At 49.8% G+C, this 16,291-nt stretch overlaps 1 long non-coding RNA gene across 1 annotated transcript; it reads right to left on the bottom strand.

Moving 5' to 3' along the window:
• Positions 1–219: 219 nt before the first annotated feature.
• Positions 220–12,925, bottom strand: LOC144782194 (uncharacterized). Its single transcript, XR_013601119.1, has 4 exons — positions 12,475–12,925; positions 7,004–7,193; positions 5,351–5,524; positions 220–842 (listed from the first exon to the last, which is right to left on the bottom strand). It is a non-coding gene; the product is annotated as an uncharacterized LOC144782194 (long non-coding RNA).
• Between the last annotated feature and the right edge of the window lie 3,366 nt (positions 12,926–16,291).

Here is a 16,291-nt window from a genome sequence, read left to right as displayed (position 1 = left end):
ATTATCCAGAGGCTACCAGGCCTTACAGTAACACCTCGTCACCCAGAATACCCTCGGCCCCCTCTCCAATCTCACACCTCAGCAAAGAGCCTTTGATCAGCATTAAACAGGCAAGTGCTCCCCCCTGGGGCGCTACCTCCGGGCATAAAACACATTATACACCACCTTGAGTGTACCCGTTCTTTGAGGTAGACAGTACCATATAGGAGAGGTGCAAAATAAGTGTATAATCTTGTTGTAAGCCTTTATTACTGCAGGACATAATCAGGGTTTCTTTGCTACAACAGCTTGAATTATATACAACACTACATTGGGCGCTAAAAACTGAGAAAAAAAAATCACATTGGAATGTTTAGAACCCAAACTGCTCAAATTTCCTCAAAACGTAACCATGAACAAATCAATTTACACTGGAAGAATACTGACGCATTTGCTGTGCTTAATACAAGCTTTAGTTTAATAAAAAAACTAAACTTAAAACCGGTTTGCCCATAGGCAATTAAAACAGAAGTGGAATGCATGCAGGGTGAACGAACTGCTCAACTTTGCGGAAAATTGTTCTTAAAGTCCACCAATGCAGTGTGCTAAAGTGTTTGGTCTTTCAGGGCAGTTTCTCAACTACTTTTCATCAGTGGTTGTTAAGTCCCCAGAGTAATCATTTGGGTCAGCAGCATCATCCGCATCTGCACTTTCTGCCTCCACATTATCTGCTCCTCATTTTCATCGTTTTCACCATCAATGTCCTCCTTTTCGTTTTGGTCATTGTCTTCATCATTCGCATCAGTTGTTTCCTCAACTACCGATTCTCCCGTTTGTTCAACGATTTCAAAGGGATTCTCACCCTAAAAGTAAACACAAGTTTTAAACCATCTTTAGCAAAATTCTCAAGAACAAATGCACACCAACTATTACAAAAGTAACAGCAAAAGTCTTGTGTACAGTGCAAGTAAAGAAATCAGATTTCAGATCACAAAAAAGCAGAAAGAATATATTATTAGAAAAGGCATCTTACAACGGGGAGAACATATGCAGGACTTCTAAATTTTAGAGTATGTCCAGACAGACCATAGGATGGAAAAATCCATGCCAGGTCTATGAACGCCCATGAGCTCCGAGGAGTCCTTGTACAGAGGGGGCGATGACTGGAATATTGAGGGTGGGCATCACATTTCCAAGAAATTCATTTCCTGCGAAACTACAATTTTTTGGGTGAAACTCAGTACGGAAGAAGTGTTATTTGCAAAGCTGAGGAAGGAGTACACAGATCTGAACATTCAATATGCAGTGTGAGCCCTGGTGGCAGGAAGGGTGCAAGTGCATCCACAGCATTACAGGCTGCAAGCTAATTGTTGATGGTAACTAACTTATCCGTTTGCAGCATGTGTACCTGTTTAATTTAATTAATGATTTTATTTAATGTGTATAGCGCTTGAATCACCCCCAGGGGGGTATCTCAGCGCTTGGAAGCACAGCATAGGTCATGGGTACTCACAAACGTTCTCTCAGGGGCCAAATTTACACTGTGGTTTGTGTCTGAGGGCCGCACCAGTGGGGTCAGTTGGGTGTAGTGTAGTTCCTATATTCCCAATAGGCTCTGAGCATTGGAATAATATCTTCAATAGTATAGACGTAGGACAGAGGGTAACTAGGTCTTCTACGGACTATATTAGACTTAAATTTTGTGTGCCAGCTAGCTCAGAGTTCACTAGAAACTTTCTCGAATAGGCGAGGAGGATTTTAACCTCCCTGGATAGACAAGAAGGGATTTAGTTTCTGACAACCATAGAACATGACAACTTTGCTCTCCCTGATCAAGAGTACATCTCTAGAGTCGTGTGAAAACAAAAGACAGCTATTTTACTCAGTCAATACGTGCATTCTTAGTTTCACCAGATTGTAGAGAAAAAAAGAGACGGGCGTTTTCAATAAAAGGTGTTATTTATTGATCAGTCTCTTTTCTCATACAAGAGAAATGAATCGCTACAATTGCAATACTTAGGGTTAAGTAGAATGCATATAGTAAAAGCAGGATTATAAAATAATACTGTAAAAGCATTGATATGGTTTCTTAGCCATATGATACTTTAAAATGGATAAAAGATATACATACATATATACATTGACTAATCGTCAATGGTGCTTCTAACTACGCCTACCCCGGTGTACCTGACCTAAGCCTAATACGTGGGAGGGAGTAAGTAAGTAGCAGTTTAAGTTAAGTTTGTTTTGCCAAGAATCTGACTCAAGAATTCTCTATACGGTTTTAGTCAGTTCAGTACCTGGGATTTAGAATGCTGGAGGGCTGGTATCTCTCTCTCAGGACTCGGTATCCCAGTCACCCACGAGGGCAAGCTGAAAACGCACCAGGACTTGACTGTTGGGTTGTTTAGGATACTTGTAGCAATGAGTACGCTCTCCCTTTTTATTTGTTCCTTGTAAGCCTGGAATTTTTTTTAGATAAATAAACGTTAATTTATACACATACTGCTAGTTCAACTACAATAACTTGGTTGGAACCTAGAAGATAAGGCCTTCAATGTGGACAGAAACCCTTTAGAAACTACTCTGCCACCAGGGTGTGCCAGATAAGCGTTTAAAAAACACCAGGGACTCTTATTAGGGAATGACCCGCAATCTCGCTCCCTCCACAAGCAAGCAATCAAACCCCACCAAGCAGGCCGTGACCTGAAACCCTCAAGGGAAAAGAGCACAGCCAAGAGACAAGGCGAGCAGGACTCCAAGGCAGACTGCAAGGCAACGGGTTACACCGAGTCTGATTGAATGGTTTGAAAAACCTCTGGTAGATTTTCTGAAGACAAATAAAAAAACATTGTCATTTACAATGCAAATAGATCAAAGTCTCTCAAATGCGAGACCTTTGACGCACTCGTGCTTTAGCTGTAAACATCGTAAGATAAAGACAAGGAGGTGCAATTGCTTCAAAAGCAAAGCTATATAAAATAAGCATTTGCAATGCAATAGGTCTCGCAGCATTTAAGTTTGAGTTACTGGCATTGTAAATGACAATGCTTTGCATAAATTCTTTTTTGGTGTCCGTGTGTGCATGGCAGTGGTGGTTGGTGTGTGTGTGCATGGCAGTGGTGGTGCAGAGATGCAAATCAAAGTATCATGAAACAGCAGCCTCTGAATTTAATGGAATGTCGGCAGATAACAGAACATAGCCAGAGATGAACTGCCAGCAGTGTTTGGTCCACCAGCCATGTTTAGAGGCAATGTATTCAGGTTTACTCAAGAGAAGTGCCTTGTAGCTCACACAACACACTTCGAGGTGGATTATGAAATGGAGAGGGAACTCATGTAATTATTTCAAAGAAGGGCAAACAAGCTCACATTGTCTGTTGTTGGCGATTAGAAAAGCGACCGCGTAAGAGAAACTTTGACAGGTGTTAATGAGAACTGTGGGAGAGTAGTGTGGGGCCTCATTGGGCAAATGATAAGACAAGTTCCTGGAACGTGAACCACAAATGTTTAAGATGAAGGGCAAGCTTTATAATGTGCTTTAATGTAAGCTGGGACTCAGAAGTCTGTGCTCTTTTCTGGACATGCCCTTTGAAGGACACAGATTGGTCAATGAGAGAGCCGAAGGATTTGGAAAAAAATGAAATAGGGAGAAGAGGCCATCCAATTTCAAAGACATGCCCTTCACATTGACAAAGCCTTTATTTTGAGATACCCATAATTAATATTATAACCACCACACTGCCCAATTATTTCAACTATCAAACCAATGCCAAGGTGTTGGCGATGTGAAGGTCTGTAATTGTTAATGACGTGATGGATTGCACTGACATTCATATAGAGCCACTCTCACACAGACAGAGCGCCCCACACAGACAGAGCGCCCCACACAGACAGAGCGCCCCACACAGACAGAGCGCCCCACACAGACAAAGCGCCCCACACAGACACAGCCGCGCACACACACACAGACACAGCCACACACACACACAGACACAGCCACACACACACACACACACAGACACAGCCACACACACACAGACACAGCCACACACACAGCCACACACACAGCCACACAGCCACACACAGACACAGCCACACACACACACACACACACACACACAGACACAGCCACACACACACACAGACACAGCCACAGCCACACACACACAGACACAGCCACACACACACAGACACAGCCAGACACAGCCACACACACGCACACAGCCACACACACACACAGACACAGCCACACACACACACAGACACAGCCACAGCCACACACACACAGACACAGCCACACACACACAGACACAGCCAGACACAGCCACACACACGCACACAGCCACACACACACACAGACAAAGCCACACACAGACACAGCCACACACAGACACAGACACAGCCACACACACACACAGACACAGCCACACACAGACACAGCCACACACACACACAGACACAGCCACACACACAGACACAGCCACACACACAGACACAGCCACACACACAGACACAGCCACACACACAGACACAGCCACACACACACAGACACAGCCACACACACACACACACAGCCACACACACACACACACACACACAGACACAGCCACACACACACACACACAGACACAGCCACACACACACACACACAGCCACACACACAGACACAGCCACACACACAGACACAGCCACACACACAGACACAGCCACACACACAGACACAGCCACACACACAGACACAGCCACACACACAGACACAGCCACACACACAGACACAGCCACACACACAGACACAGCCACACACACAGACACATCTTCTCACCTGCACAATGGAAAGGACAAAAATGCACACAGGCTTCGATCAAACACCTTCCAGATTAACTGCCCAGAATGCAGCAGCACGCACAGCTTCAGACCCAGCACTTACCCACCAAATACACTTCCGCCACAGAAGCAGCACTGGCTGATGAGACTAGCCAGCCACCAGGGTAAAACCAGACAGAGCAGATGTTCTGAAGTGGCCGCTACCCACAAGACAAGGAGGCCACCAATTTCCAGGACATGGCTCACCAAGACTAACTATTAGTCAGTCAAAGCTCTAGCCTGTAGAAGGGGCAATCCAAAAACCACTTGTAACCCAACCGTGTCCCCGTCCTCCCTCGCCCCAAAAGAATGTACAGTTAAATGAGATTGATAGGACACTTTGTTAGGCTGAAACAGGGCACATTAACTGTAATATCCAGACGCGGGTAGAAATCTAAGCTCGGAATCAGAAAGGGGGGCCCTGAACACTGCAGGGGGGCTGGGGAGTTCAGCAGTCAATTATACTCTGCCTTGAAAATAGTACTGTGCCAAAATGGCCTCTTACCCAGAGTGACTAGTACAGGTCGCAACTCAGCGCCCATCACAGAGCCATTGGCTTCTTTGTCGAAGACCCTCAGCCCCTCCACAAAGTCATCGTAGGTACCCTAGTCCTTGTTCTTCGCAATTGTCTGCAGCATGGGCAAGAACTCGTCAAAGCCAATCATCTTGGTGTTAAGCTCTGGGAAGGAGAGAAGAGTTCAGAGGAGCAGTCACCGGCTGCAGCAGCGTGCCAGGCTGGCGAGTACACATTAACAGTGACAAACTTTAAACAATGTGATCGTCCAAGTTCCCCAAAACCCCCCTACCACCTCCAGTCAGGTTTTTGTCCCATCCCAGACTGCCAATGAATATTACTGATATGGTCCATCTATCAACTGTGAACGAGGCAGAGATCTCCAATTCAATGTGTGGCACAGGGTAAGAGCTGAGGGCAGAGGGGTAAGAGCTGAGGGGTAAGAGCTGAGGGCACAGGGGTAAGAGCTGAGGGGTAAGAGCTGAGGGCACAGGGGTAAGAGCTGAGGGCACAGGGGTAAGAGCTGAGGGCACAGGGGTAAGAGCTGAGGGCACAGGGGTAAGAGCTGAGGGCACAGGGGTAAGAGCTGAGGGCACAGGGGTAAGAGCTGAGGGCACAGGGGTAAGAGCTGAGGGCACAGGTGTAAGAGCTGAGGGCACAGGTGTAAGAGCTGAGGGCACAGGTGTAAGAGCTGAGGGCACAGGTAAGAGCTGATCTGCCACGATTGTCACATTTTATGTAATATCCTAAATCAGATACAAGCAACACGTTGCGTCCAAGTGAAAGGGGCCCATTAGACTCTAATGGAAGCCTAAGGTTTAGTAATAATAGCCAACTAGGATATAGTGAGCACTTCTGACTTGCCCCCTAGGTTCAATGCACCACAGACCTAATAAGCCCCTGGGTCTCATCGTAACAGACTTTGCACTCTGAAATACACCTTAAAATGTAGCTCCTTCAGATTCACCCAAGTTAATTTTCAACTGGGGGGTGCTCTGGTCCACGGATGAGTGGCGTGTGCTCAGATCCAGGGGTGAGTGGCGGGTGCTCTGGCCAGGGGTGCGTGGCGGGTGCTCTGGCCAGGGGTGCGTGGCGGGTGCTCTGGTTCAGGGGTGCGTGGGGGGTGCTCAGATCTAGGGGTGAGTGGGGGTACTCTGGTCCAGGGGTGAGAGGCGGGTGCTCAGGTCCAGGGGTGAGTGGCGGGTGCTCAGGTCCAGGGCTGAGTGGCGGGTGCTCAGGTCCAGGGCTGAGTGGCGGGTGCTCAGGTCCAGGGCTGAGTGGCGGGTGCTCAGGTCCAGGGCTGAGTGGCGGGTGCTCAGGTCCAGGGCTGAGTGGCGGGTGCTCAGGTCCAGGGCTGAGTGGCGGGTGCTCAGGTCCAGGGCTGAGTGGCGGGTGCTCAGGTCCAGGGCTGAGTGGCGGGTGCTCAGGTCCAGGGCTGAGTGGCGGGTGCTCAGGTCCAGGGGTGAGTGGCGGGTGCTCAGGTCCAGGGGTGAGTAGCGGGTGCTCAGGTCCAGGGGTGAGTAGCGGGTGCTCAGGTCCAGGGGTGAGTAGCGGGTGCTCAGATCTAGGGGTGAGTAGGGGTACTCTGGTCCAGGGGTGAGAGGCGAAACCTAAAAAACAGAAGCTGTCTATCTAGAAACATACCTTTTTTGACCGCATTGCCATTTGATCCAGGTTTTCTCAATTTAGGTTTTTTGTCGACAAACGCCCCTCCAATGGGTTTATTAAGCGATTGCATCATCTTTCTTTTCATCCACCTTCCAGCAGGCCGACCAAATACCAGATTTGTCTGGTAGTCGACAACAATTCCAGGTCTCTGCATACCGCCATAATCCTGCAAATTGATAACATAAAATTAGCAGAGAGTATGCAGATAAGGCAAGTTACATGGTGTGCAAAAATGTGTTAACAGTTTTATAATAATGGCAGGCATAATCCAAGAACCAATGTTGGGTGGTCAAGGAATTCGTCGGCTAAGCAGCAATTGTTGCCATTCTGGTAGGTGTAGATACTTCTTGGCTACAATTCTGAAAACTGCAGTAAGGACACTGCTGTACAGGTTTTCATTTGCATTAGTGAGCTTGAGAAATAAAGAAGATAAAATGCTTATAAACATGTGTGTGGTTGTGTCTGGTTGCGCGTGTGGTTTGGTTGTGTGTGGTGTGGTTGTGTCTGAGAGAACCGGGAGTTAGAGAAGGAGGCGGGGTGAAAGAGAAAAGCAGATAAGCACAGTAAAAGAGAACAGGGAGTTAAAGAAGGAGGTGTGGTGGAAGAGAGCAGCAGATCAGCACGTGAGAAGAGAAGAGAACAGGGAGTTAGAGAAGGAGGCGGGGTGGAAGAGAGCAGCAGTTCAGCACGTGAGATGACAAGAGAACAGGGAGTTAGAGAAGGAGGCAGGGTGGAAGAGAGCAGCAGTTCAGCACGTGAGATGACAAGAGAACAGGGAGTTAGAGAAGGAGGCAGGGTGGAAGAGAGCAGCAGATCAGCACTTGAGAAGAGAAGAGAACAGGGCGCTAGAGAGAGGGAGGGCGATAGAGAGAGATGGGAGGGCGATAGAGAGAGAGAGGGAGGGCGATAGAGAGAGAGGGCGATAGAGAGAGAGGGCGAGAGAGAGAGGGCGATAGAGAGAGGGCGATAGAGAGAGAGGGCGAGAGAGAGAGGGCGAGAGAGAGAGGGCGGGAGGGCGATAGAGAGAGAGGGCGATAGAGAGAGAGGGCGATAGAGAGAGAGGGCGATAGAGAGAGAGGGCGATAGAGAGAGAGGGCGATAGAGAGAGAGGGCGATAGAGAGAGAGGGCGATAGAGAGAGAGGGCGATAGAGAGAGAGGGCGATAGAGAGAGAGGGCGATTGAGAGAGAGGGCGATAGAGAGAGAGGGCGATAGAGAGAGAGGGCGATAGAGAGAGAGGGCGATAGAGAGAGAGGGCGATAGAGAGAGAGGGCGATAGAGAGAGAGGGCGATAGAGAGAGAGGGCGATAGAGAGAGAGGGCGATAGAGAGAGAGGGCGATAGAGAGAGGGCGATAGAGAGAGAGGGCGATAGAGAGAGAGGGCGATAGAGAGAGGGCGATAGAGAGAGAGGGCGATAGAGAGAGAGGGCGATAGAGAGAGAGGGCGATAGAGAGAGAGGGCGATAGAGAGAGAGGGCGATAGAGAGAGAGGGCGATAGAGAGAGAGGGCGATAGAGAGAGAGGGCGATAGAGAGAGAGGGCGATAGAGAGAGAGGGCGATAGAGAGAGGGCGATAGAGAGAGGGCGATAGAGAGAGGGCGATAGAGAGAGAGGGCGATAGAGAGAGAGGGCGATAGAGAGAGGGCGATAGAGAGAGGGCGATAGAGAGAGAGGGCGATAGAGAGAGAGGGCGATAGAGAGAGAAGGCGATAGAGAGAGAGGGCGATAGAGAGAGAGAGGGAGGGCGATAGAGAGAGAGAGGGAGGGCGATAGAGAGAGAGAGGGAGGGCGATAGAGAGAGAGAGAGGGCGATAGAGAGAGGGCGATAGAGAGAGGGCGATAGAGAGAGGGCGATAGAGAGAGAGGGCGATAGAGAGAGAGGGCGATAGAGAGAGAGGGCGATAGAGAGAGGGCGATAGAGAGAGGGCGATAGAGAGAGAGGGCGATAGAGAGAGAGGGCGATAGAGAGAGAGGGCGATAGAGAGAGAGGGCGATAGAGAGAGAGAGGGAGGGCGATAGAGAGAGAGAGGGAGGGCGATAGAGAGAGGGAGGGCGATAGAGAGAGGGAGGGCGATAGAGAGAGAGAGGGAGGGCGATAGAGAGAGAGAGGGAGGGCGATAGAGAGAGGGAGGGCGATAGGGAGAGGGAGGGCGATAGAGAGAGGGAGGGCGATAGAGAGAGGGAGGGCGATAGAGAGAGGGAGGGCGATAGAGAGAGGGAGGGCGATAGAGAGAGGGAGGGCGATAGAGAGAGGGAGGGCGATAGAGAGAGGGAGGGCGATAGAGAGAGGGAGGGCGATAGAGAGAGGGAGGGCGATAGAGAGAGGGAGGGCGATAGAGAGAGGGAGAGAGGGCGATAGAGAGAGGGAGAGAGGGCGATAGAGAGAGGGCGATAGAGAGAGGGAGAGAGGGCGATAGAGAGGGAGAGAGGGCGATAGAGAGGGAGAGAGGGCGATAGAGAGAGGGAGAGAGGGCGATAGAGAGAGGGAGAGAGGGCGATAGAGAGAGGGAGAGAGGGCGATAGAGAGAGGGAGAGAGGGCGATAGAGAGAGGGAGAGAGGGCGATAGAGAGAGGGAGAGAGGGCGATAGAGAGAGGGCGATAGAGAGAGAGGGAGGGCGATAGAGAGAGGGAGGGCGATAGAGAGAGAGAGGGAGGGCGATAGAGAGAGAGAGGGAGGGCGATAGAGAGAGAGAGGGAGGGCGATAGAGAGAGAGAGGGAGGGCGATAGAGAGAGAGAGGGAGGGCGATAGAGAGAGAGAGGGAGGGCGAGAGAGAGGGAGGGCGATAGAGAGGGAGGGCGATAGAGAGAGAGGGAGGGCGATAGAGAGAGGGAGGGCGATAGAGAGAGGGCGAGAGGGCGATAGAGAGAGGGAGAGAGGGCGATAGAGAGAGGGAGAGAGGGCGATAGAGAGAGGGAGAGAGGGCGATAGAGAGAGGGAGAGAGGGCGATAGAGAGAGGGAGAGAGGGCGATAGAGAGAGGGAGAGAGGGCGATAGAGAGAGGGAGAGAGGGCGATAGAGAGAGAGAGGGAGGGCGATAGAGAGAGAGAGGGAGGGCGATAGAGAGAGAGAGGGAGGGCGATAGAGAGAGAGAGAGGGAGGGCGATAGAGAGAGAGAGAGGGAGGGCGATAGAGAGAGAGAGAGGGAGGGCGATAGAGAGAGAGAGAGGGAGGGCGATAGAGAGAGGGAGAGAGGGCGATAGAGAGAGGGAGAGAGGGCGATAGAGAGAGGGAGAGAGGGCGATAGAGAGAGGGAGAGAGGGCGATAGAGAAAGGGCGATAGAGAGGGGGAGAGAGGGCGATAGAGAGAGGGAGAGAGGGCGATAGAGAGAGGGAGAGAGGGCGATAGAGAGAGGGAGAGAGGGCGATAGAGAGAGGGAGAGAGGGCGATAGAGAGAGGGAGAGAGGGCGATAGAGAGAGGGAGAGAGGGCGATAGAGAGAGGGAGAGAGGGCGATAGAGAGAGGGAGAGAGGGCGATAGAGAGAGGGAGAGAGAGAGGGCGATAGAGCGAGGGAGAGAGAGAGGGCGATAGAGAGAGGGAGAGAGAGAGGGCGATAGAGAGAGGGAGAGAGAGAGAGAGGGAGAGAGAGGGCGACAGAGAGGGAGAGAGGGCGATAGAGAGAGAGCGATAGAGAGAGAGAGGGCGATAGAGAGAGAGAGGGCGATAGAGAGAGAGAGGGCGATAGAGAGAGAGAGGGCGATAGAGAGAGAGAGGGCGATAGAGAGAGAGAGAGGGCGATAGAGAGAGAGAGAGGGCGATAGAGAGAGAGGGCGATAGAGAGAGAGGGCGATAGAGAGAGAGGGCGATAGAGAGAGGGCGATAGAGAGAGAGAGGGCGATAGAGAGAGAGAGGGCGATAGAGAGAGAGAGGGCGATAGAGAGGGGGAGAGAGGGCGATAGAGAGGGGGAGAGAGGGCGATAGAGAGGGGGAGAGAGGGCGATAGAGAGGGGGAGAGAGAGAGAGAGAGAGGGCGATAGAGAGAGAGAGGGCAATAGAGAGAGAGGGCAATAGAGAGAGAGAGGGCGATAGAGAGGGGGAGAGAGGGCGATAGAGAGGGGGAGAGAGGGCGATAGAGAGGGGGAGAGAGGGCGATAGAGAGGGGGAGAGAGGGCGATAGAGAGGGGGAGAGAGGGCGATAGAGAGGGGGAGAGAGGGCGATAGAGAGAGGGAGAGAGGGCGATAGAGAGAGGGAGAGAGGGCGATAGAGAGAGGGAGAGAGGGCGATAGAGAGAGGGAGAGAGGGCGATAGAGAGAGGGAGAGAGGGCGATAGAGAGAGGGAGAGAGGGCGATAGAGAGAGGGAGAGAGGGCGATAGAGAGAGGGAGAGAGGGCGATAGAGAGAGGGAGAGAGGGCGATAGAGAGAGGGAGAGAGAGAGGGCGATAGAGAGAGGGAGAGAGAGAGGGCGATAGAGAGAGGGAGAGAGAGAGGGCGATAGAGAGAGGGAGAGAGAGAGGGCGATAGAGAGAGGGAGAGAGAGAGGGCGATAGAGAGAGGGAGAGGGCGATAGAGAGAGAGAGAGGGCGATAGAGAGAGAGAGAGGGCGATAGAGAGAGAGAGAGGGCGATAGAGAGAGAGAGAGGGCGATAGAGAGAGAGAGAGGGCGATAGAGAGAGAGAGAGGGCGATAGAGAGAGAGAGAGAGGGCGATAGAGAGAGAGAGAGAGGGCGATAGAGAGAGAGAGAGAGGGCGATAGAGAGAGAGGGCGATAGAGAGACCCCCAATTCTACTACTCTCTTGTAGCCCAACAAACAAATCATCAGAAAATGAAGCAGAGTTGAGGGGCATGCCAGGTAGAGATCCATGCCACACAAGCGTCCGGTGGGGATGTATGGCATAATTACAGCACCAGGACTCCTCAGCGACCTATCATATTCAGAACACTGGTACTCACAACAGCAAGGAGGTAGGGAGACGGTGGGACAGTAACTACTTCACACAAGTCTGTCTTCGTTTTGAACAAGAGATCGGCTTCTTTTTAGACAAGCAACCATCCTCAACTTGTCCCAAGTACAATATCACTCCTAATTGGAGTCCAAGGAGAAATAAAGTTGGTTGTGTCTCGGTTGCAAATTCGCAACCTTGACCGCCCCCCAAACTTGGGGGCTTATTTACAAGCCCCTTGCGCCACTTTTGCGTCATTTTTAACATAGGAAAAGTGACGCAAAAGTGGCGCAAGGGGCTTTTAAATCTGTCCCTTGGTATTTAAGTCACCTGCACTTCTGTTGAACGTTGTAATACCTAAGAAAGGAATTCTACTCTAATATGAATTAAAATCTCCAGAGCTGATGCCGCAGCCATTCCTTTGAAGGGGAGGCTGAGGTCAGTCAGGAGAGCTGCTGGTTGCGCCCGGTGCCGCCTGCACAGCCAGTGACCGTAGCCGGTGCGTCGGACCCTGGCTCCCCGCTTCCCACAGGCCCCTCCCGGCGCGGCGCCGCTGCACTCACCGGTGTCCAGACGCACTACCTGGGGCAGCCGCCAGCCTGTAGGAGCTGATGAGCTGGTCCAGGGGCAGCGAGGCCGAACTCCAGTGCACCTCCTTGAGCGGGGGCACGGCGGCGGCGGGCTCCATGCTCACGGGCGGGGGTCGGCGGAGAGGTGGCGGCAGCCCCGGGCTCCCCCGTCAGCCGCAGCGGGACATGCTGCTGCTGCCGCCGGTCAAAGCAGGGTCGCCTCAGGCTCACGGGCGGGGGTCGGCGGAGAGGTGGCGGCAGCCCCGGGCTCCCCCGTCAGCCGCAGCGGGACATGCTGCTGCTGCCGCCGGTCAAAGCAGGGTCGCCTCAGGCGCGTCCGCCCGCAGCGCTGCCCCTCTGCCGCCGAGGCTGCCTCTGGTAGGAAGCGCCATCGCGGCGCCTGCCAGAGCTGACTAATCACAGCGGCGGAGGAGCTCGCGCGCGCGACGGGCAACGTAGAACTGGCCCCACCCACACTTGCGTAAATGTGTGCACAAACAGGGGGTACAGTCCCTGATGGGCGGGGTAGTGAGACGTCATGAAAATTAAAATGCGCATGCGCACCATTAGTGCGCATGCGCACAACGATGAGGGGACACTGCCACATGGGGGACAGTGGATTATAGAACACCGGCACCAACATTATATCCTAACGTCATTTCGACCGAAACTCAGAAATTTCCAAGCAGAGTTGGGCAATCTATTTCAATGTAGTGATTACGGAGAATAGTATGGGGTAATGGGATGCATTACTTAGTTGAGGTTCTATCACACCAGTATTGCACCCCTACCTGGGGAGACAGTTTAAGGTAAAGCATCCTTTTATTCTTCCACAGTGTGGGGCCTATTTATATGCATTTACCAGTATGTGAAGTAGTACTCTTATAGTCTCCATAGTACTGCTTTGCATACTCATAAATGTACTTACGAATTGGACCAATGTTCTTTAAGCTAGCCCCAAATTAATGTTTTTTTGGCAGCTTCTTTTTAATGATAACTTCTTCACATGGAACCTATTTATTGTACTTGTCTGTATTCATAATGTCGGGCCAATTCACAATGCCACCTTGCTCAGAAATTACTTAGTGAATTGGACCGAAAATCTTCAGGTAGAAGGTATGGGGTGTTCTAGAAGAAATTTCATTTCTAACTGGATATTAAATAGTGGCACATTGTTCTTTTCATGAAAATGGAAATTCATGAAAGAGTGGGTGAAAATGTAGGTACTAGGTGGAGATGGCAAGTCAATCAATCAATCAAATCAATCAAATACCTTTATTCGCATTTAGTAAATGCATAAAAGTAGAAGTAATTATCATAGTACAAATTGATCGAGAGATAATTCAAAACAGTTAAACATTTATTTATCAATTTTCCAGTTAAAAATATCATAATGTAAGTGCATCCGCATTTCTAGAACTAGCAGCAATACATCATAAGAGGAATATTTCTACAAATCAATTTGTGATTATATCACCCTAAGGTATGCGTTTCATTTTTCTTTAACAGCTTCTATTTAGCATGTTAGATATCAAGCAGCAGTTTAAGTCAAAGCTGTATTAAAAGTTGAGGATTACTGACAAAAGTAATCACATAAAACAACTCCCCTGTCTGTGTATATTCTCCTAGTCTGAAGGACTGAATATAAAATATTTGCTAATGGGAAACAAATATAGGGTGTTTCCAAGGAGAAAATAACTGAAAGAGCTAAGCATTAAGAGTATGGGCTCAGTTTTCATAAAAGAGGGAATACGTGTTTCCTTCCCATCTTATAAAAGCCACAAAAGAATGGAATGTGCTACATCAACTGGGTAGACAGGCCATCACAGGGACATGGTCTTAAGTTGTTTAATGAATGTACAGATGCTGGGTATCCTGCCATGAGGGGAAATAGTTTAACCTCATCCTTGTTAAGAAATATCTGTTGGTATTGTTGGACAGAAAAGACAGATATGAATTGTGACCCGTGCGTACTCTGGGCAACGTGTGATAATGTATGAACGTGATTTTGCTTTGATTCCGTTGCCATCTTTCAGCCTCACATTTGGTAAAAAGTCCTCTTTTAGCTTATTCTTAGGAAAGAACATACACTCACTAGGTGATGTGTACAAGAAGGCCAAATCCAGATCAGTAAAAGACTTCCCAACGTAAGCAAGCCAAGGAATACTATTGGCTCGGTCAAGGTTAATAATATAATTGATTACAGCTTGGTTCAACCCAACTGAGTTCCTTTTCCATATGTGCAACAATAAAAGGAGGGAGCCAGTTTAACTACATCAGTGATGAAGGGGATGCCTAGTTTGTTGTGTGCGATCAAATCGGCTCTTGTCGGCTCGAGGCTTGACTATGCTAACGCCCTCTTTCTTGGCCTCCCTGACTACCTAGTTCAGCGCCTACAGGTGGTGCAGAACTCTGCCGCCCGGGCTATTTTTGGCCTTCGCAGACGAGCTCGAGCGTCCGGGCTGCTTCAGACGCTACACTGGCTGCCTATCAGGAAGCGGATCCAGTTCAAATTCTTGACTTTGATGCATAAAGCCCTGTTTGGATCAGGGGCTGGATATCTGCGGCGGAGACTGGCCTTCTATCGTCCAGTCCGCTCCTTGCGTTCGGAATCCCTCTTTAAAGCGGTGGTCCCGCGGGTGAGGAAGGCCCGCGCGGGAGGACGTTCTTTCAGCTGCAGAGCTCCCCAGCTGTGGAATTTGCTTCCTCTTTCGCTCCGCAGCACTGCCAACTTGCTTCAGTTCAGGAAGAGCCTGAAGACTTGGCTTTTTAATCTTTAGTTCGCTTTTACTGTTTATTGCTTTTATTGTTTTTTTTTCTGTGTTGTGTTATTTTTACTCTGAGCTGCAGGTGGAAAGCGCTGGGACACTCATCCTGAGTAGCCGTGCGCTATATAAAAAGCTACATAACATAACATAACATAACATTTGAACAGCCTGGATTAACTGAAAGCAGCTTTTTAACAAACATATCCTCCACTTTCTGTAAAATACCCACTTCAGCTGTACCCCAGATTTCTGCGCCGTAGGTAGCTACTGCAACAGATTTTGCCTGGTATATTTCTACCATTTCCTTGATTGATTTTTTGCCTAATTTAAAGGTGAATTGCCACAGGGCGACTATGCTTTTTTGTAACATATTTATTCTATTTGTAACCATGGCAGACCAGTTAAGTTTAGAGTAAAAAAAGATACCTAAAAACATAAAGGACTCTACTCATTCCAGATAAATAAAATAGACCTTTTCCTTCCCATTCCAGCTGTTAATATAAAGGTTTTCGATCTGTTGACCAACATACCCAATTCGGCCATAAAAGATGAATGGGAGTTAATCAGGTGCTGTAGTGCTATAGGTGTCCTGGCCATCAAGACCGCATCATCGGCAAAGAATAGAGCAGGCAGTGATATGCCGCCTACTGCTAGAACATCGCAGTGTGCGATCAAGACTTCATTGCATTTGTTGGAATATAGGGAGAACAGAAAGGGGGCGGGAACGCAACCCTGTCGCACCCCCTTTTCAAGTTTAAATGTCTCTGTGCATTCTCCCTGTTTTCCAAATCTAACTACAGACCCGGCCTCCATGTAAAGTTACCTGATAAAGAGAATTATGGGTTTGTTCACGCCCATAGACTCCAGAAGGACCCATGATTTTAGGTGGTCCACGCAGTCAAAGGCAGCGGACAGATCCACAAAAGCCATATAAAACTGTCCCTTTGTCACACTGACATACTTCCCTGCTAGTAGGGCCAAATTAAGCCCTTGATCAATCGTTCCCCTCCCCTTTCTAAACCCATATTGAGTTTCTGCTAAAA

The sequence above is a fragment of the Lissotriton helveticus genome, chromosome 9 (genome assembly GCF_964261635.1).
Source record: "Lissotriton helveticus chromosome 9, aLisHel1.1, whole genome shotgun sequence".
In the NCBI taxonomy this organism is placed as follows: domain Eukaryota; kingdom Metazoa; phylum Chordata; class Amphibia; order Caudata; family Salamandridae; genus Lissotriton; species Lissotriton helveticus.
This window is presented reverse-complemented; position numbering and strand designations above follow the sequence as displayed.